This window comes from Muntiacus reevesi, chromosome 1 (assembly GCF_963930625.1).
Source record: "Muntiacus reevesi chromosome 1, mMunRee1.1, whole genome shotgun sequence".
NCBI classification, from domain to species: domain Eukaryota; kingdom Metazoa; phylum Chordata; class Mammalia; order Artiodactyla; family Cervidae; genus Muntiacus; species Muntiacus reevesi.
This window is the reverse complement of record NC_089249.1, coordinates 179,144,255-179,162,120: the sequence shown is the minus strand read 5'-3', so window position 1 is coordinate 179,162,120 and position 17,866 is coordinate 179,144,255. Positions and strand designations below refer to the sequence as shown.

The 17,866-nt window shown below is 46.1% G+C and overlaps 1 pseudogene; it reads right to left on the bottom strand.

The window, feature by feature from the left end:
* Positions 1–4,478: 4,478 nt before the first annotated feature.
* Positions 4,479–16,865, bottom strand: LOC136153085 (solute carrier family 25 member 3-like; annotated as a pseudogene).
* Between the last annotated feature and the right edge of the window lie 1,001 nt (positions 16,866–17,866).

The window sequence follows — 17,866 nt, the reverse complement described above, 5'->3', positions numbered from 1 at the left end:
TGAAGGTCACTGATTCCTACAAACACGGTGGACAATCTGGCTCGAGTGGCACCATTGCTCACATTGTGCAGAGGTAACGGTTGAGGGCAACAGCTCTGGGGAAAGGGAGCTTTGTGGGTCAAAACTAAATTTTGTTTGAGGTCAAATCCAGTATATCTCTGGGGTGATTGCTCATATGCCTTTCAGATACATCACAGAGATGTGCACACTCTGTATCCACGGTAACTTTCATGAAGAAGGAACATCACTTGAGGAATAGTTTGAAATATCTGTAAATTTCACAACAGAATAATTTTAACTTCCTGACTGGTGACTCTAAAATTTGTACCTGGGAATTCTTAAATAAGCTCTATTCCCCACAAAGTTTAAATTCACAGACTAAGCACGAGGCAAGCAATATTCATATTCTGCCACTTAGCTGTGACTGTTAGCAAAATTCCTCAGTAGAAACCTCAGAATTCTCAGGTGTGAAATAGTTTCATAACCTCCTGAGACACCTGAGTGACTGAATGATCTAACAGGTAAGACCTTCTTACATAACAAAACCCAGGTAAAGCCACAGGCATAGTAGTCTCAAGGTTCTCATCAGAGAACCTTGATGCAGTGTCCACTGCTCTGCAGGATGGAGCAGGCTTTCTGAGGGCCTGAGCTTAGTGTGTGCTGCCCTTACCACCTCAAAACACATCAGTCATTCTTCAGAAGCTACAACAGACAGATTTTCCTCCCCAAGCCAGTGACCCTGGGGCTGCAGAACTGAAGAAGTGCTCCAGCCTGACCTCTCCTGTGAGCTGAGGGCTTTTTCCCTTCTGTTCGCTCTGGAACCTCGCAGCTCTGATTATCCTTTTCCTCCTGCCGCTTCGCCATCTCCCTACTCAGACTAACAGGAGATTCTAGTTGGTTCAGGCCTCTCAGTGTAAATGCTGGAAAGGAGGTATTTTATGCATTAGCACTTGCCCACCCCAAATTCCTCCCAGAGATGCTGAATGTCTGAACTAGTGGTCAGAGCCTGGAATGCCTCCTGGATACACTTAGAAGACTCAGTCCAAGTGGAGATGCCATTCTAACCACTGAAAAGAGAGTTATATCAGGAGAAAGAGCAAGTCCCCAGTCACACAGAGATGCATCCCCAAGAACTCAGCTGTTAGCTGTTTCCCTCTGTATTTTATCTCAATCAGTATGTTCTCTAAGCAAGTGAATCTGAAGAAATAGAAGAAAGCCAGGAGACTTGAATCTTATCTGTAAATTCCAGGCCTGAAGTCATGAATTCCTAAACCTTTACCTGGGAGTGAACTACCAGTGGGGCACCAGCAAATGTGAAGTATTCAAGAGAAAAGGGTAGAAATCTTGTTTCCTAGAGCCAACACTAAGAAGGGTTTTTCTACTACTTCTCACAAGGGAAATAGGGAATCAAATTTATGTATGAGGAAACAAAAATCAAAGAATTTGTAAAGGTAGTTAACTAAAGCTATTTGAAATTATTACTCAGTTTCTTCCTCACCCCAAATACTTGGAAAACCTCATTGAATTGACTCCACTCCCTTAATATCTGTGTCAACCTATCTTTATTTTTATGTCAAATTTATCAAGTTAAGTCATTTCAACATATATTTATGAAGACCAACACTTTTCGTATACTTCTGACCTTTTATCACATCTGGTAATCAAGATTCCAATCCTGGATGACTTCACATGCCTGCTTTTCCATGGCTGAATTTAACTAGCATCTTAAACCTGGGGAGGCTCACAAACCTCCCAACACTTCTCAAACATCTCTTGCCACTGTACTATATCTGGATAATTAAATCTTACTCTATGCTTCACAAATATTTCAGAGTTTTTCCGCATAGCTTCCAATTTTTAAACATTCTCAGTACTTCCCTTACTTTCCACAAAAGGAGTCACCTTCTGCTGCAATGGTGATTTAGATAATTTGAGGAAATTCTTCAGTTCATTGTCACAACATTTACAAAGATGCCTAAATTCAGACTAAGCCCACTTTCTCCTATCTTACTCTCTTCTCCCCTGAATCCTTGAAATTTCTCTGTAATTAATTGTATTTTAAGTATTATTTACCTTGGGAGTAAAAGATGAACATTTCAGAACTCTCAAAAATATTTTCCTTGAAGAATAAGCATGTTTGGGGTTAAAATGTTAAGTGATGACTTTATGAATTACTTAATAAACCTGTTAATAAAATTTTCTGTATTTTCAATATATTCATAGTACTTTCATAAGCATTTATAATTGCCTGAGTAAATTTATAATTTACATGAGTAAATTTATAAAATTAAATTTATAATTTACATGAGTTTATATAATTTCAATAAGCTTCTAGTATGGAATAGAAATGTGTACAGTAGATAGAGACTTTCAAAAAATATGTAATTACTAATTAAAGCAACTATGTTGTTATAGCATCTAGACCAAAAAAAAGAAATCTACTAAGCATGTAGAAGATCTGAGTGACACTATTCATCTTGATGTAGTGAACGTTTGTAAAGAAATCTAAGAACTGCAGAGTGTTATGCCCGATGTCCGAATCCCAGAGCGGGAAGAGAGAAGGCTTCCAAGATAATGCAACTGGCAAAAAGGGGAAGTTTATGACTGACTCGAGCCAGGACTCTCTGCCTCAACCAACGCAGTGGTGCGGGTCAGAGAGCCCCGAGCCCAAGCTGTTACATAAATTTATAGGGTGAGCACACGCCGTTGGTTTAAGCGGATTGGTTACAAGTTTGTAAAGCAATTTCATTGGTCAAAACTTTCGCGCAGGAGGGACTTTCCTGGGGGTTTCCACCCCGTTCCTAATTTCCTAATTGGCAAACAGCCTTCAGTGTTAAGTGAAAGTTAATTGGTTGTATCCAGGTGGCCTGATAATCTTACCAAGTAGGAAGGCCTACTCCTAATCTAAGCTGCGTTACCTCTGCTCACCTCACATTCCCCCCTGTCGGTTGTTCAAATAGAGGAATCTTCCTCTTTTCCATCTTAGGCCACTGACACTATAAGTGGACCCAGGAGGGTGGAAATTAAGGTGGTCAGCCAGGGGGAGTGTTGAAACCAGGACTCAAACCATCTCTGCTGGACTTCCCATTCTCTCATTGTGCCAGTCCCTCTCTCACTTTTGCCATAGAGTCTCTTACCACTCTTGTATGGTCTGCAGAGAACATCACAGACCCTACCCTGTTGGAGAAAAATCAAGTCTAAACCTCTCTTATTCTGCAAGACCACCTCAGACAAGGAAGTCAAAGACTTCTCTAAGTGACTGATTGCATCTAGAGCAGCTCGTAGGGAGGAAAACCCTTGGCCTTGCAGAGGTAGTGAAGCTTGGTTAAATTGCACCCATATCTAAGGTACTTGGCCCTGCGGATTGCACCACACTCGGGACTACCAAATCTCTGTTTCCTACGTTCCATTCCTGGGGCCCATCACAAGAGGTTATACAGCTCCAGCTCCTGCAATAAGCTTTCCATGCCACCACAGGTTTGTCCGGGCACGTGAAGAATCCCTCTTGGCCGAGTTTTCTGCCGGTTCCCATGGCTCCCCATGGCCCGAATTGTGGTTATTTCCCTTAGGTCAAAGTAAAGGTCTGGCCACTAGGTGTTCGGACGGGGGATTCCTGAGGTCTCACTGAGCAGCTCATGAGTCTGCCCGTCGCTGAGCAGCAGGAGAATTAGGAGACTTCCCGGCGGACAAGTTTCAGTTTCAAAGGATTTGACGGGTGAGGACTCGCCTTCCATTCTACTTGCGCTTTTTCCTGTTCTTCCGGTGTGGCTTGCCACACATAATTGCAATGAACCCAGGGTCCAATCCCGTCGACCTTGACAGCAGTAGGAGTGGTAAGGAGAACAACATAAGGGCCTTTCCATCTAGATTCTAATGCACACAGGAAGGAGTCTTCCATACAGAATCTCAAAAGGGGTAAGATTCAGCTTATAAGGGGTGCTACGTGCCCGAAAGTGTGCAAAGGGAAGGAGGGTCACCCAGTCCCCGCCAGTCTCTATTGCCAACTTGTCAGAGTTTCTTTTAGAGTCTGATTCATTCTCTCAACCTGTCCTGAGCTCTGGGGATTATCCATTTCATCCCCAGAGCTTGGGCCAGCCCTTGCTGGCTCACAAAGGCAGGTCCGTTATCAGAGCCCATAGTCACTGGCAGCTCATACCTAGGTATTATCTCCTCTAAGATCTTTTTAGCAACCACTATTGCTGTCTCTCCCTTAGCGGGGAAGGCTTCCACCCACCCTGGGAAGGTATCTACCAGAACCAACAGATAGCGATACCCGTACTTGCCTGGTCTTACCTCAGTGAAATCTATCTCCCAGTGTTGCCCTGGCTCTTCCCCTCGGTACCTCATTCCCGTGTGCTGCTTTTTCCCTGTCCTCAGCAGCTGGCATGCTTTGCAAGCCTGGATTATCTCTCGTCCAGTTACATTTTCCTCAAACACTGATCAACACGCAGATTCAGTCCATATTTGCTTTCATTTATCTACTGAGTGTACCCAAGCTTATTCTTCAGAGACTGGCATCTCGGGGGGGAGGGAGGGGGAGGGAGCCTGAAGTAGACCTTCACAGAATCATAGATAAACCACTGTAGTGCAGTCAGAGTGCCGATCATGATGATGCGGGCAAAGAGTCCCTTCCATACACCTCTAAATCCAAGTCTCTTGAGGACCTGAGAGGCACTGCTACCCTTCTCTTTATTCAACACAGACACCACGGAATCGGCAACAGTACGTTCAAAGCAGGCAAACTTCATCATGGTGTATGGTATCTGTCTCATCCAAAGAGGAGCAACCCCCTGGTAGAACGCCTTTAAGCCTTCTTCCTTATACATTTTGGGAGCTGCATCCCTCAGAGTGTTAGCATAACCTGGTTGGGTTTGGATTCGAACCTTAGCAGCTTCCATAGGAGCAAGAGCAATGTCAGCAAAGAATTCAGCACTGGCAGAGGCAGCCAAATACAGTGATGTGTGCCACAGATAGGCATTTTCCTCTCCAAGCATGTTGCTGTACAAAACCTTGAAGACTTCGTAAAAGCCAATCTTGCAGAGTCCCTTCAGGGAGTAGCCAATGAAGGTTGGGGCCCATCCTTTGGCCAAACCACAGAAACTATCCTCTTTGAGTGTAACTGAAAATCCATTAAAAATGCCCTTGCACTTATTGGGTCCAACTGCATACGGCATTTCACTAAATCCAGAGGAACAACAGCAGTGTGTGTCAGACCACAACTTAAGACCCCACCAAAGCCACACAGTGCATAAAACTTCACAGAGCGATATTCACAACCGTACTCTTCTACCGCAGCAGCTCCAGCTTTCCTTTGCCCATCTTTTACATAGCTGCTCCCATTGGTGAACCATACTAGCTCACTGTTGTCTAGGGGTACATCAGTTAAGTCTTTTCATGCCGCCAGGGCCTCAGCCAGTATCTCGCTGCAATCATGGAGCTACAAACAGCTGGAATGGCTTATTTGGGTTAGGCAGGGCAAGGGCTGGGGCTTCTAGTAAGGCCCGTCTGAGTGTCTGGAAAGCCTGTTTCATTGGCTCAGTCCAAATTCAGTTTGGGGTCTCTTTACTTCCATCATACAAGGGCCAGGCCTTCTCAGCAAACCCCATGATCCACAGTCTGCAATATCCAACAGTCCCCAGAAACTCTCTCACCTGGTGGGGGGTCTTGGGCTCTGGTATCTGCAATATTGTTTCCTTCATGACCTAGGTTAGCCACCTTTGCCCCTGCCTCATCTTATACCCCAAATAGGTGACCTCTTGCCGGGCTATTTGTGTAGCAGAAGGACCTCTGGGTGGCAAGTCCGATATTCGTAGAGGTCCTCACTCAGAGCCTCATTAAACAAGGTAGGGGGGTTCTTGAACCCCTGTGAGAGGCGGGTACCGGTTGGCCTTCCCCCTCGGTCCACTCAAAGGCAAATATCTCCTGGCTCTGGGCCGCCAGGGGTAGGCTGAAAAAGGCATCTTTCAAGTCCAACACAGTGTACCAAGTGTACTCAGGCAGCAAACTGCTCAGGAGGGTACACGGGTTAGGGACAGTGGGGTGTATATCACTCAACTCTTTGTTGGCTTCTTGAATCTGTCCCCCCTGACTTCTTCATCGGCAGTAAGGGTGTGTTCCAAGGGGATTGGCACCGCTTGAGAATTTCGGCATCCATGAGATGCCGAATGTGGGGAGTGATCCCCCGCCGAGCTTCCTGGCTCATGGGGTACTGTTTCACCCTCACAGGAGTTGCCTAGGCCTTTACCTCGATGATGACCAGATGTCTGTTTGGCCAGTCCCATCCCTGCCGTTTCAGCCCAGGACAACGGGGATTTATTCATCCCTTAAGGCTAGGGATAAGACATGTATCAGCTGTCTAAGTCCATCCATGACTGCCATTCTCCCAGCTCTGTATGAAAACCCAATGGCCACTCCTTTCTTCCACAGAATCTTAACATAATCAGTACTGTTATGACACAGGAATAGGATCTCATTTCTCTCCATTTCCTGCTTTAACCACTCTCTCCCCAAGAGTTCTCACCTGCTTAAGCCCCTCCCTAGAAGGGATAGATGTTTTCACAATATCATCAATAGCCCGCCACTGATCAGCAAGGTAAAGTGCCACAGCTGTGAGTGAGTCCTCAGGTGCAAAAAGAGCAAGAACTTTCTGGGTCTGATCTCCACCATAGAGAGGTACAAAGCCTACATTTCACAGTCTAATAGGAAAACATTCCAGATTTTCAGGGTCCCCACACCTCAGATCTAACATGTAATCTTCAGCAGAATTTTCCAATTTCTCATGACTGCAATTATCCAACATATCCACAGGGAATGCCATCGGCCAAAATGAATCTGAGCATTAACTTTAGTCAACAAGTCTCTTCCAAGTAGAGGGACTGGGCATTCTGGTATCACCAAAAACGAATGGGACTCCTGGTGGGTCCCCAGATCCAATAATATCTTTTTGTCCCAGTGGCTCCTTGCACCAAGCTGGTTTTCTTAGACATTGGTCCCAGTTTTTTATTTAAAACAGAGTGTTGGGCATCAGTATCTACAATGAAGCCAACGGATTTCCCCTCCACATGTATGGTTACCCAGGACTCGGGGAGGGGTACCGAGTCTTGACTCCCCCAGTCACTGTCTTCCCCTGCATATAGAACTCGAGTTCTAGGGAAGATATTCTCTCTCTGGGTTGTTCCTCTCCTTGGGTCCCTCTTAGGGCACTCGTCTTTCCAGTGCCCCTGTTCTTTGCAGTAGGTTGATCAGTAGGCACTGATCTTTCTTTTGGGCCTGCATTTTTGGTTTCTCTTTTTCTCTCATCCGTGGGTCTCGAGGTTCCCTCAATTCTGTTCCGGCTTTTATCCCTGCAAAAAGAATCTGGGCTAGTTCCCTCTGGTTCTTCCGGTTTTCCCTCACTCTATGTATTGTCTGTTCTCCCAATCCCTGTATCTTTTGTAATTTCCTCCTGATTTACAAACGCTAACAGAAGTGCAGCGCGTGACTCCTCTGCCTAGGGGTCCATAGGTGTATATTGCCTGAAAGCTTCCATCAGCCTCTCTAGGAAGGCTGCCGGGCTCTCAGTGGGCTCTTGCCTTACTAAATTTACCTTCGCCAAATTTGTCTGTTTCCTTGCTGCGTCCTGCAGGCCAGTCATCAGAGTCTGGCAGTACTCTCGGAGATGCTCCCTACCTTCTGCTCGCTCAAAATCCCAGTTAGGCCGCAACAGAGGAAACCCCTCATCCACGAGGTGAGGCTGGACAGTTGGCCTCCCATCAGCCCCTGGGACCCGTTTCCGTGCTTCTGCCAGAATTCGCTCCCGTTCTTCTGTGGTGAAGAGCACCTGCAACAGCTGCTGACAATCATAGTGACAGGAGAGTTGCACCTGGTCGGGCTCTAGTTACTGAGGCTCACTTATTGTAGGGCCTTCAGCGTCTGCCAGAGTGTAACCCTGGCTGGGACTCATCAATTGCCCCCACCACCATTCGCCTGTTCACTGAAACTCCTGAAAAGAGTAGGAACGAGATCAGGGACAATGCTGGCACACACACAAACACGGAGAGCCGAAGAGAAACACACGGACAGACAAACGTCGGCCAACAACACATAAAGCTTTCTCTTGTGCCAGATATCTTCCTGCTTCACAGCAGGGCCTCGGATTTACACTGCACTTCCTGTGCCAGATACCTTCCTGCTTCACAGCAGGGCCTCGGATTTACACTGGACTTTCCTATCCTGCCTGAGACAATGCTGGCACACACACAAACACGGAGAGCCAAAGACAGACACACGGACAGACAAACGTCAGACGACAACACAGCGCTGGGTTTTCGGGCCCCCTGAGTTTTCCTGAGCACTGGTGCTATTATCTATCCTTCCCCTCTGTCCTGGAAGTGTTCTCTTCCCCCGGTCAAGGGATCCCAGACGAGCCCCCAAATGTTATGCCCGATGTCTGAATCCCCGAGCGGGAAGAGAGAAGGCTTCCAAGATAATGCAACTGGCAAAAAGGGGAAGTTTATTACTGACTTGAGCCAGGGCTTTCTGCTGCAACCAATGCAGTGGTGCGAGTTAGAGAGCCCCGAGCCCAAGCTGTTACATAAATTTATAGGGTGAGCACACGCTGTTGGTTTAAGCGGATTGGTTGCAAGTTTGTAAAGCAATTTCATTGGTCAAAACTTTCACGTGGGCAGGACTTTCCTGGGAGTGTCCGCCCCATTCCTAATTTCCTAATTGGCAAACAGCAGTCAGTGTTAAGCAAAAGCTAATTGGTTGTATCCAGGTGGCCTGATAATCTTACCAAGTAGGAAGGCCTACTCCTAATCTAAGCTGCGTTACTTCTGCTCCCCTCACACAGAGTAAAATACATGTCTCTCTTACTAAACATGAACAATTTACAGAGATATTCTGGCCCACAAAAAGGCTCAATAAATGTCAAAGTATTGAAATATTACAAATTTTTCTGAGAGTTAGATCTTGAATTGAAGGACTGGGGGTGGGCACAGAAGAAAGCTGCTTCCTGCCCCCCAGACCCCCAAACCCCGGCCCCCGATCCAGGGAAGGTGCAGTTTCATTTGGAAGTCATTGGGTCTGTGTGGATTGAGGAACATGGAGAAATAGAAACAGGCCGTGAGAGATGAAAAGGGTCCAAAGTAGGACCAGAATCCAACACAATGAGGGACCACTGTGGGGCCCATTTCGACAATTGACATAATAACCACAAATCATCTACTGGGATTACTAGGATTTCTATGTGACTACATATATGCACTGATACATTCATTATCTCATACAATTCTCCACATAGTGATGCGATGTGATAACATTGCCATCTCTGCTTTAGCAGAAGTGAGGATAGAATGATTACGTGACCTGTTCACCACCAACAGACAGGAAAGTGTGGAGCTGGGATGGGAATGCTGGTGTCATTCAGGACCAGCTGGTGTATTTCCTATCATCAACCTCATGTCTAAGTGGATAAGGCGCAGCTCACACAAGTATCTTCTAATTCAGGTTTGGGGGAGAAACAGTGAAAAGTCTCCCACTTATTACTCTTCTTGCCACCTCTCTTGGCAAAACTGTTAGCCTTTGCCCTGCTTCATTTTGTGCTCCAAGGCCCAAACTTACTTGTTACTCCGTGTATCTCATCTTCCTACTTTTGCATTCCAGTCCCCTGTGATGAAAAGGACATCATTTGTGGGGTTTTAGAATGTCTAGAAAGTCTTGTAGTCTTCACAGAACCATTCAATTCCAGCTTCTTTTGCATTAGTGTTAAGGGCATAGACTTAGATTACCATGATATTGAATGGCTTGCCTTGGAGAGAAACAGATCATTCTGTCATTTTTGAGATTGCACCCACATACTGTATTTTGTGGGAGGGGCAAGTCCTTTTCTCAGGAAAACAGCTCAAGGCTCATGGAGAGAAGAGTTACACCCATGCAAGCTGGGGCTAGCAGCCCTTGATGGGGATGATTAGTATGAGTACCTGCATTCCTTAATATAAAAGCATAGTATTTGGAAAATAACCATTAAAATGATCTAGGTAGGTAATTTCTAGTACAACCACACTTGGTAATCTTATTAATTCATGTGGCTGGGGGTGGGGACTCCCATGTAAAGGAGAGATCAGGGCGTCCAGGTCTGCAGAGTGGAGGTTACCCCCACACACCACACATCTAGCTGTACATGAAACAGACGTTTAGGAGCTGAGATGCCAGCAGGCAGCCTGGAGGCTGTAGCAGGAGGAGTGGCCCATCTTTATCTTTTCAGACAGTTCAGGTTTCTGACTCCAGAGACGAAGTCACAGAGAAGGTGGTTTTTTGCTTTCTTTTTCTTTTCAAAATTCCTTTAGCTATTCTAGTATCTGTGCCTTTCCACCTAAGTTTCTTCAGAAGATAACGCATGTTGTATCTTGAAAACGCCATTGGAAGTTCTACAACTTGCCATTGAACAGTTTCATTGTCAACTTCTTTGCAGTGCTATAGATCTACTTCATATAATAAATATCAATAACTAAAGCACAAATTGGTAAGATTGTGCTGTACAGCTGTGCTAGAATTTACCAACCTAGTTCTTCTTAGTTGTTTTCCAAATACTTTGCTTCAACATTAAGGGAAGTTGGCCTCTATTTTTAATTAGGCATACACATTTGCACAAAAGTTCTCCAGATACTTATCATTTGAGTGAGGTAAGTCGCTCAGTCATACCTGACTGTCTGTGACCCCATGGACGATAGCCTATCAGTCTCCTCTGTTCATGGGATTCTCCAGGCAAGGATACTGGAGTGCATTGTCATTTCCTTCTACAGGGCATCTTCCCGACTCAGGGATCGAACCCAGGTCTCCCACACTGCAAGCAGACGCTTTACTGTCTGAGCCACCAGGGTAGAACCCAGTCGACTTCGTGAAAGGTGTAAAGATTAGTTTGTAGTTATTTTTCACTTCTGCATGATTTCTGGACTTCCAAGAAGTTCTTTGCAAGGACTCCACTGTAAAACTGCAGAATATAAACTACGCATGCTCTTTCCCAGTACTTTCATGGTTGCCGTTTCACAATCCACTCAGCCCCAAGAGCAGGGACCGGAAAGCCCCTGCGCCGCGTGTGCGCCGCCCCGCCAGGATCAGCGGGGCGGGTCTACTTGGAGGCAGCCCCCTGGGGTCGCGTTTCCTCTGTGGCCCAGGTCGACGCGTTGTGCAGGGTGGGAGCCGGCTTTGAGGCAGACGTCCTGGGAGGCACTCGGGCATTTCAGCGGCTCGCGCTGTTCCCTTCTCGACAACAGGCCCACAACCAGTCCCAGGGACTTCCCTCTGGGCTTCCTGGTGGCTAAGATGGTAAAGCGCCTGCCTGCAATGAGGGAGATCCAGGTTTGATCCGTGCATCAGGAAGATCCCCTGAAGAAGGAAATGGCAACCCACTCCAGTAATCATGCTTGAGAAGTCCATAAACAGGAGCCTACTGGGTTGTAGTCCATGGCATGGCAAAGCATCAGACAACTGAGCCAACTAAACAACTTGACTCAAGAGTCACGTTAGTTTTCACTTTTGAGTCATTGCAATACAGTATGCTGAGAACAAGAGGTTGGTAACCAGACCTTAATGAGCTACTTAAGTGAAGCTAAAGCAAAAATAGAGTAAAAAATCTAACAGACTCTCAACATACCACCCACTGTGGCCTTAGTGTCTTGAAAGTTGTTCTCTCAGCCCAGGACTCTCTGCCATCTATTAGTTATTCCCTAAGCACTGAAATTTGTTTAACGTTCCTTTCTGATTTTCTCCAAGAAGCACATTACCCATTGGACTCTGTACATTTTCTTTACATCTTTGTATCTGGCTGTGTAAGAATGGGGCTTTCTGGACTCTGGTTTCATACACTGTTGAGCCCTGGTTTATCAAATAGATCATAAACATGGTGGGCAGCTCAGTGTCCTGGAGCACTGATGCAGGTTGTATATGAAGGACAGAGATAACCTGCTCCAGGCCCTGGTTTCTCTCCATGTATCTTGTGATCATGAAGTTTGAACATCAGACCCAGGGAAAAGGAGCTACTCTGACTTGCGGACCGTCATAAATACAATAAGCTGTACCTCCCAAACTTGAGGACAAGTGAAGGGGTTGTCAGATGCCAGATGATCATGGGACTCTCCCCTCCCACGTCTCTTTGAGTCTCTTTCAGAAACTCTACACTCGAGACCCATTTAGCCAATCTTTCCATTCTTGTAGATCTGTTAATACTTCCAGCTCAGAAAGGACTTTGTGCTCTGGCAATTGGTAAGCCCTTTCCTCCATCCTGGACATATCTGAGCCTCAACTGCCCTGGAGCAGCCCCACTGCCCTTGGGATTTAAAGGTCTTTGTTCATCAGGTGAGACCATGCAGAGTACAGACACTGAGGCTCCTCCAACCTCCATGATCCACCAGCTTCTCCATGATGAGCCCTCAGCCTCTGCATGGATGAGGTCCCCCCTCCACGGGTGTTCCTGGGACTGAACTGCCTTCCTCCAGGAACTAACACCAAGATGACTTGTCCATCCCCATGAGTGGGGAAGGCTAAGAGTGTGAGTGTCCCACAGGGCCCTTTCACTCTGATTCCAGGGTGGGAGTGGCCAGAGAGGAGGGCTGGCGGGGCGGCTCACCAGGTGCGGAGGCTGGGCCGGGGGCTGTGTCCGCGCAGTGGCCGCGCCTGCCACAGATGCCCCTGGTGACAAACCGCTCCTGTGTCTGTAGGAGCCAGAGTGACTCAGAAAGCTCTCTCAGAGCCAGCGTTTATAATTAACACGACTGCTGATTAGCAGTGGTGAAGGCTGACTGTGACCCAGGAAACGCTCCCCTAACCTCCTGGAAACTTTCTGACGGGGTCTCTGAAGATGTGAAAAAACTGCTTTGGTGATGAACTCACTGGCACATTTGAGAATCAGCTTCAAAGTATATTTTTGGGGTGAAATACAAAACTGCATTATTTCAAAATTAAAAGCCTATATTCATTTAGAACCAGATTATTTAGTTGACTGTTTCATGCAGGCATTGATGGAAAGATAAAAGCTGTTGTTAAATGGTTTTCATCAATTAGTATTTTTGTAAGTTTTTACAATACAGTGTAAACAACCCCTTCTGGCTCACCCTGTAGTTTCAAGTTTGGTGCCACTGGTAGTTGCCAATTCTGTACCATGTGCTCTGTGTTCTTTATGAGAAGTGGTAACACTTGATCATATACTGTGCCTCAGGATGTGATGTGCTGGCCAGCTGGTGTCCCTGGGATGTGGTGAGAAAAGGGAGAAGGTTGGTCACGAGAGCGGATTTGGCCTCTTGATTCAGTAATGGAGTCAAGAGGAGTGCTGTGGGAAGCCCCCACTGACCCCTTGCATACACTCCTCTCTAGTTACATCGTGGGCATGGGGTTCTCCCCAAAATCTTCAGCTGTGTGTTCTTTGGATTTCTCCAGTCTTCACTAAGTCTCATCAGGGATGTCAATAAACAAATCTCATTTTGTCACTGAACAAACGTCTTGAGCATTAACCATTACTGAAATATTGTATCACAATCATAATAAAGTCAGAAATATAAGCTAATATGGAAATATACATTAAGACTCAGTGTCAGGCCTTCATTGCCAGAAGGGTCAGCTCTGCCCACTGAGACACATGTTGTTTGCCCAGTAAAGTGTAGAATTGAGGCCAAAATGAAATGTGAGGTGGAGGAGATCCAACATGAAATACAAGGGAGATGCCACGACTGAATCACACACGTGCAGCATGAAGTGTGTTCTTGGCCAACTCAGCAAGGGGAGAGGCTGTAAACTCCTCCACCTGGCCTGTGCTCCCATGTGGAGTGGTGGGATGGAGAGGAGGACGTGTCCTCCATGTCTTTCATCTGTGGCTGGTCCCACAGGACTGTCTGCCCCAGTCACTGCTGTAACTGCTGTCTTGCCAACTAGAGGTCAATTCACCACCTCCACTGTTCTGAATTTCCCTCAGTGATGGTATGATTGATTTGAGGTTGTTAATGGTGTCTCACATAAGCCCAGGCAGTGTGCTTGTTTAAGCCATAGACTGCAAAAAATCCAAATTAAAAGGGTTAAATATTTGCATGCACACATTCCCACACTATTTCCTTTATTTTACCACGGGTTTGTAACTTTTATGCCTGTTCTCAAACATTGACCACTGAGGAATTTAGTAGGTGCTATTTGGTTTCAAGATGGCAGACTAAAACAGGGGCTAATGTGGACAGACATACAAAATGTGATTTGGTCAAAATTGTTACAGCAATTTAAAAATGATCTGCTAAAACCTTTCAGAGAAAAAGTAGAGGCTCTTTCTGTTCAGCCAGAAGGTGACAGTGAGAGGAAGTGAGGAAGCTGGTCCAGGGTGAGTGGGTGGATGAGGAGGTTCAGACCTCACAGAAGCAAATGTGGTGGCAGCTTGGCCGTGCCCTCTGTGAGGCTCATGTCTTAGCCCGCAGACAGGCAGCTGGGGTTGGTGAAATCAGGGCAAGGTGATCGAGCTGCCCACTGGGCACGTCTTTAGAGCACACAACCACATCCTGAGAGCTGGAAAGCCTATGAATTAGAGCCTTTGTCTGCCTGGGTATCCTCCATGCTCTCCTACAGGCGGCAGTCTGTGTGCCAAGACACTCCCTGGTTGGTTTTGCTGTGCATCCTGTGAACTTGGGCTCTTGAGTGGTCCTACCCTTGATTTGGTGATAACAGTTGAGTCTTCAGTACCAGAATTGGTAGTGACTCTTAGGAGAAAATAACCTAGTTGAAAGTAGTAACTCCAAACAAGTTTTTACCCATAATGGCTCTTTGCCACCAAAATCCACTGATCCAGCTTGCTACGAGTGTGGCCTGTTGAAAAGACAAATTATTCAAACAGATCTCCCACTTCTCCCTTGTATCCTACTGAGCCCCAGTTGCAGTGAACATCTCTATGCCACTGACACCCCTGGCACAGAAAACACTCACTGCCCACCTGCTGGATGTATCACCTGCAGACAACTTTCAGCCAAGAGCCCCTTAGGGCAACACCATCCCTGCATGGGTTTCTGCTGGGTTGCTACATCCAATGGCCAAGTGAAGCGGGGACACTGGAATAGTCGTGAGGTCACAAATGCAGAAGCCCCTCAGTGGTCTGGGTGAGGCTTTGTTGGGACTGCCTCACAGCTCAATTTTGCCATCTGCCTGATCCTGCTTTCTCACTGTCCTGTCACAAGTTGACACTTTATACATAAATCCACCCTAACATCTGCTTTCATAGATGTTTGTGACAAGTGGAACTGGGAACAGAAATGAGAGGGATTTACATTTCTCTTCAGCTGGCTGGTGACCAGGGTGCCCCTCCTGGGCCAGGAGCAGCATCCGAAGCCCAGCCCATGTGCAAGTCCAGGCACTGGACTCTAGTGGAGATGGGGTGGCTCCAGGTGCTGTTCTCTGTGATGGCACAGTCAGGCTACAACCTAAAACTAGGGATCCATCAGCTCTAGGTTTTTACAGTGAACATTAAAGAAATGAGTTGCACTTACACGTTGTTAGAGAGCCTGAGAATTGTTATAAAGAAACTGGAGATTAATGGTACAGAATAGGACCATCTTCTAAAGAAACTTTAAAAATAAGAGTAAACCTCCATGAAGCTACTTCAGCCCTGACTCCTTCAAGGATCAGAGTGGATGTGACACATGGTGTAGATATATGATCTATGTTCACTTAAGGAATCCTTGATAGTACCTACTGCATTGTCTGCATGGTACAGAGGTGTTTTCAAAAATGTCTTCCCTGGAGTCAGCTTCATAAAAACAGGGGCAAAGTAGAAACTGTTTTCCAGTCTACGGTCTGGAGCCCACAGAATGAGTGGTCAATAAAACATTTCTGTAGAGAAACAGTAAAAATAATCAAACTAATGCATGTAGCAGCGCTCTGCCCTTTAATGTGGTAAGTTTGTATTAGAGGACGGGAAAAAATAAAGTACTTCTAGAATAGAAAATGCAAAATGAAATCTGGGACTTTACCAGGCGGTTAAGATTTTGGGAACTAGATTTTTTTTCACTTAAAAATTCTTTTATTTTTGCCCGGAATGGCTTCACCTGAAACCAGCTCCCATTTCTGGAAGGGTACAAAGTAAATCAGCATGTTCTCGAGTGAGGACCACCTTCCCTCTCAGAGGACATGAACTGGCCTTTGTGACATGTGAGCCCTAACAGGACGGACAAGACCACAGAGAAAATGCATTTTGTTTAAAACAACAAGCCTGGAAAGCAGGAGTTTGTCTGGGCCACAGGGGCTGAACTGCAGCCCAAGCTGTACTGTACCCCATGATGTGGAGCTGGGAGCCACCTTCTTGCCTGGTGTCGGACCTTCCAGGATCTAGCCATCTAAATCGTGTTTTAAAACTTAAAATGAAAAACACGGGAGCCTCCAAATGTGCATACGGTGATCCACTCAATGGCAACTTCAGTTTTCCCCAAACGATTTGTGAATGGAGTTGAAAGCTGTGTTGGGGATGGGAAGGAAAGGGAAGATATTAGCCTGGCTTTAAACTTACAAGTAAGAAAAATTCCACTCTTCGGGAAAAATGTAGTTATCTGAAAGGAAGATCCCTTAAGAACTATCATTTGGGGACTGTTTGGAAAGATGAAGCAACGAGGTTCTGAAACTTTCGGAGCCACTTGGCGGCTCTCAGCTGAGATCACCCTCCCTGTGAGCGTCTGAAACGGACCGAGCAGAAGGTCGGGCTCAGTGGGCGTCGCTGAGTCCCTGGGTCTTCTCCCCGAGTCCCCGCCCGTCATAACGCCCGGCACACCCCGTGGTGTCTCTCAGGGGAGGCTCTCTTCTGGCGGGAGGGAGGCTTCTTGGCCTCAGTCAGAAAGCAGCACCCACCGGTCCCGTGGCTTCAAAAACGTCATGGTAGGAACTGACTCAACAACTGTCTATTAGCATCAGCGTGTGGGCTATATATTTTACTACAAATAATCTGAAAATGGGTCTTAACACCGATACCAATAACTAAATTGTTTTCACCACATAGCTACTAAAGTAGCCTAAAGTTCAACCTAAACTTTGCAATGCAGTTTTTTAGCTCAAAATTGTAAGGAATTTGAGACCTGACTCAACTGTGTTAAGACACCATGCAAACTGCCAGGTGATTGGACGTTTGTTCACTTTTAAATAAAATTTATCTGAATTTATTCATACTTGATTAATATGATAAGTGAGGAGGGATAGAATCAAATGAAGAAACTGTATATGCTGATAACAGAACTGTGTGGTTCTGGAAAACGTTTTGCACTGTGATGAGCAACAGAAAATCCACCAAAAAGAGGAAATTGCGATCAGAGTCATATTGTTACATGAAAAAACCAAGTTGCTAAAAAGCATCACACCTTTTTTAATGGAACCGAAGTGAATTGATGTAATTGATGTGTAAATGTAGAGTGGAGAAAAAAATTTTTTAACAGTTTGAGGAATTGTAAACAAGGGATACCAGGACAGGAGTGACAGGGAGGTTCTAAAATATTTCAGTATTTTAAGTATTAAAATATTTTATTTACTTTTGATGGCCCGGGGTGTGTGTGCTGTGCGTGGGCTTTTCTATGTCTCAGGGTGTGGCAGCTGCTTTCTAGTTGGGCTGCGCGGGCTGTCCTTGTCGCGGTGGCGTGTCTCCTTTCAGAGCATGCGTTCTGGGGCACGCAGACGGCAGCAGCTGCAGCCCCCGGCACCATAGGAGTCGTACACAGCGCTTAGTTGCCTTGTGGAATATTCCTACGTCAGGGATGGAACCTCTGTTCCCTGCATTGGGAAGCAGATTCCTCCCACTGGAAGGAAGGATTCTTCCCACTGGACCACGAGGGAAGTCTTTATGTAGTGGGTTTTTTTTTTTTTTTTTTTTTTTTTAGGTAAGATGTGC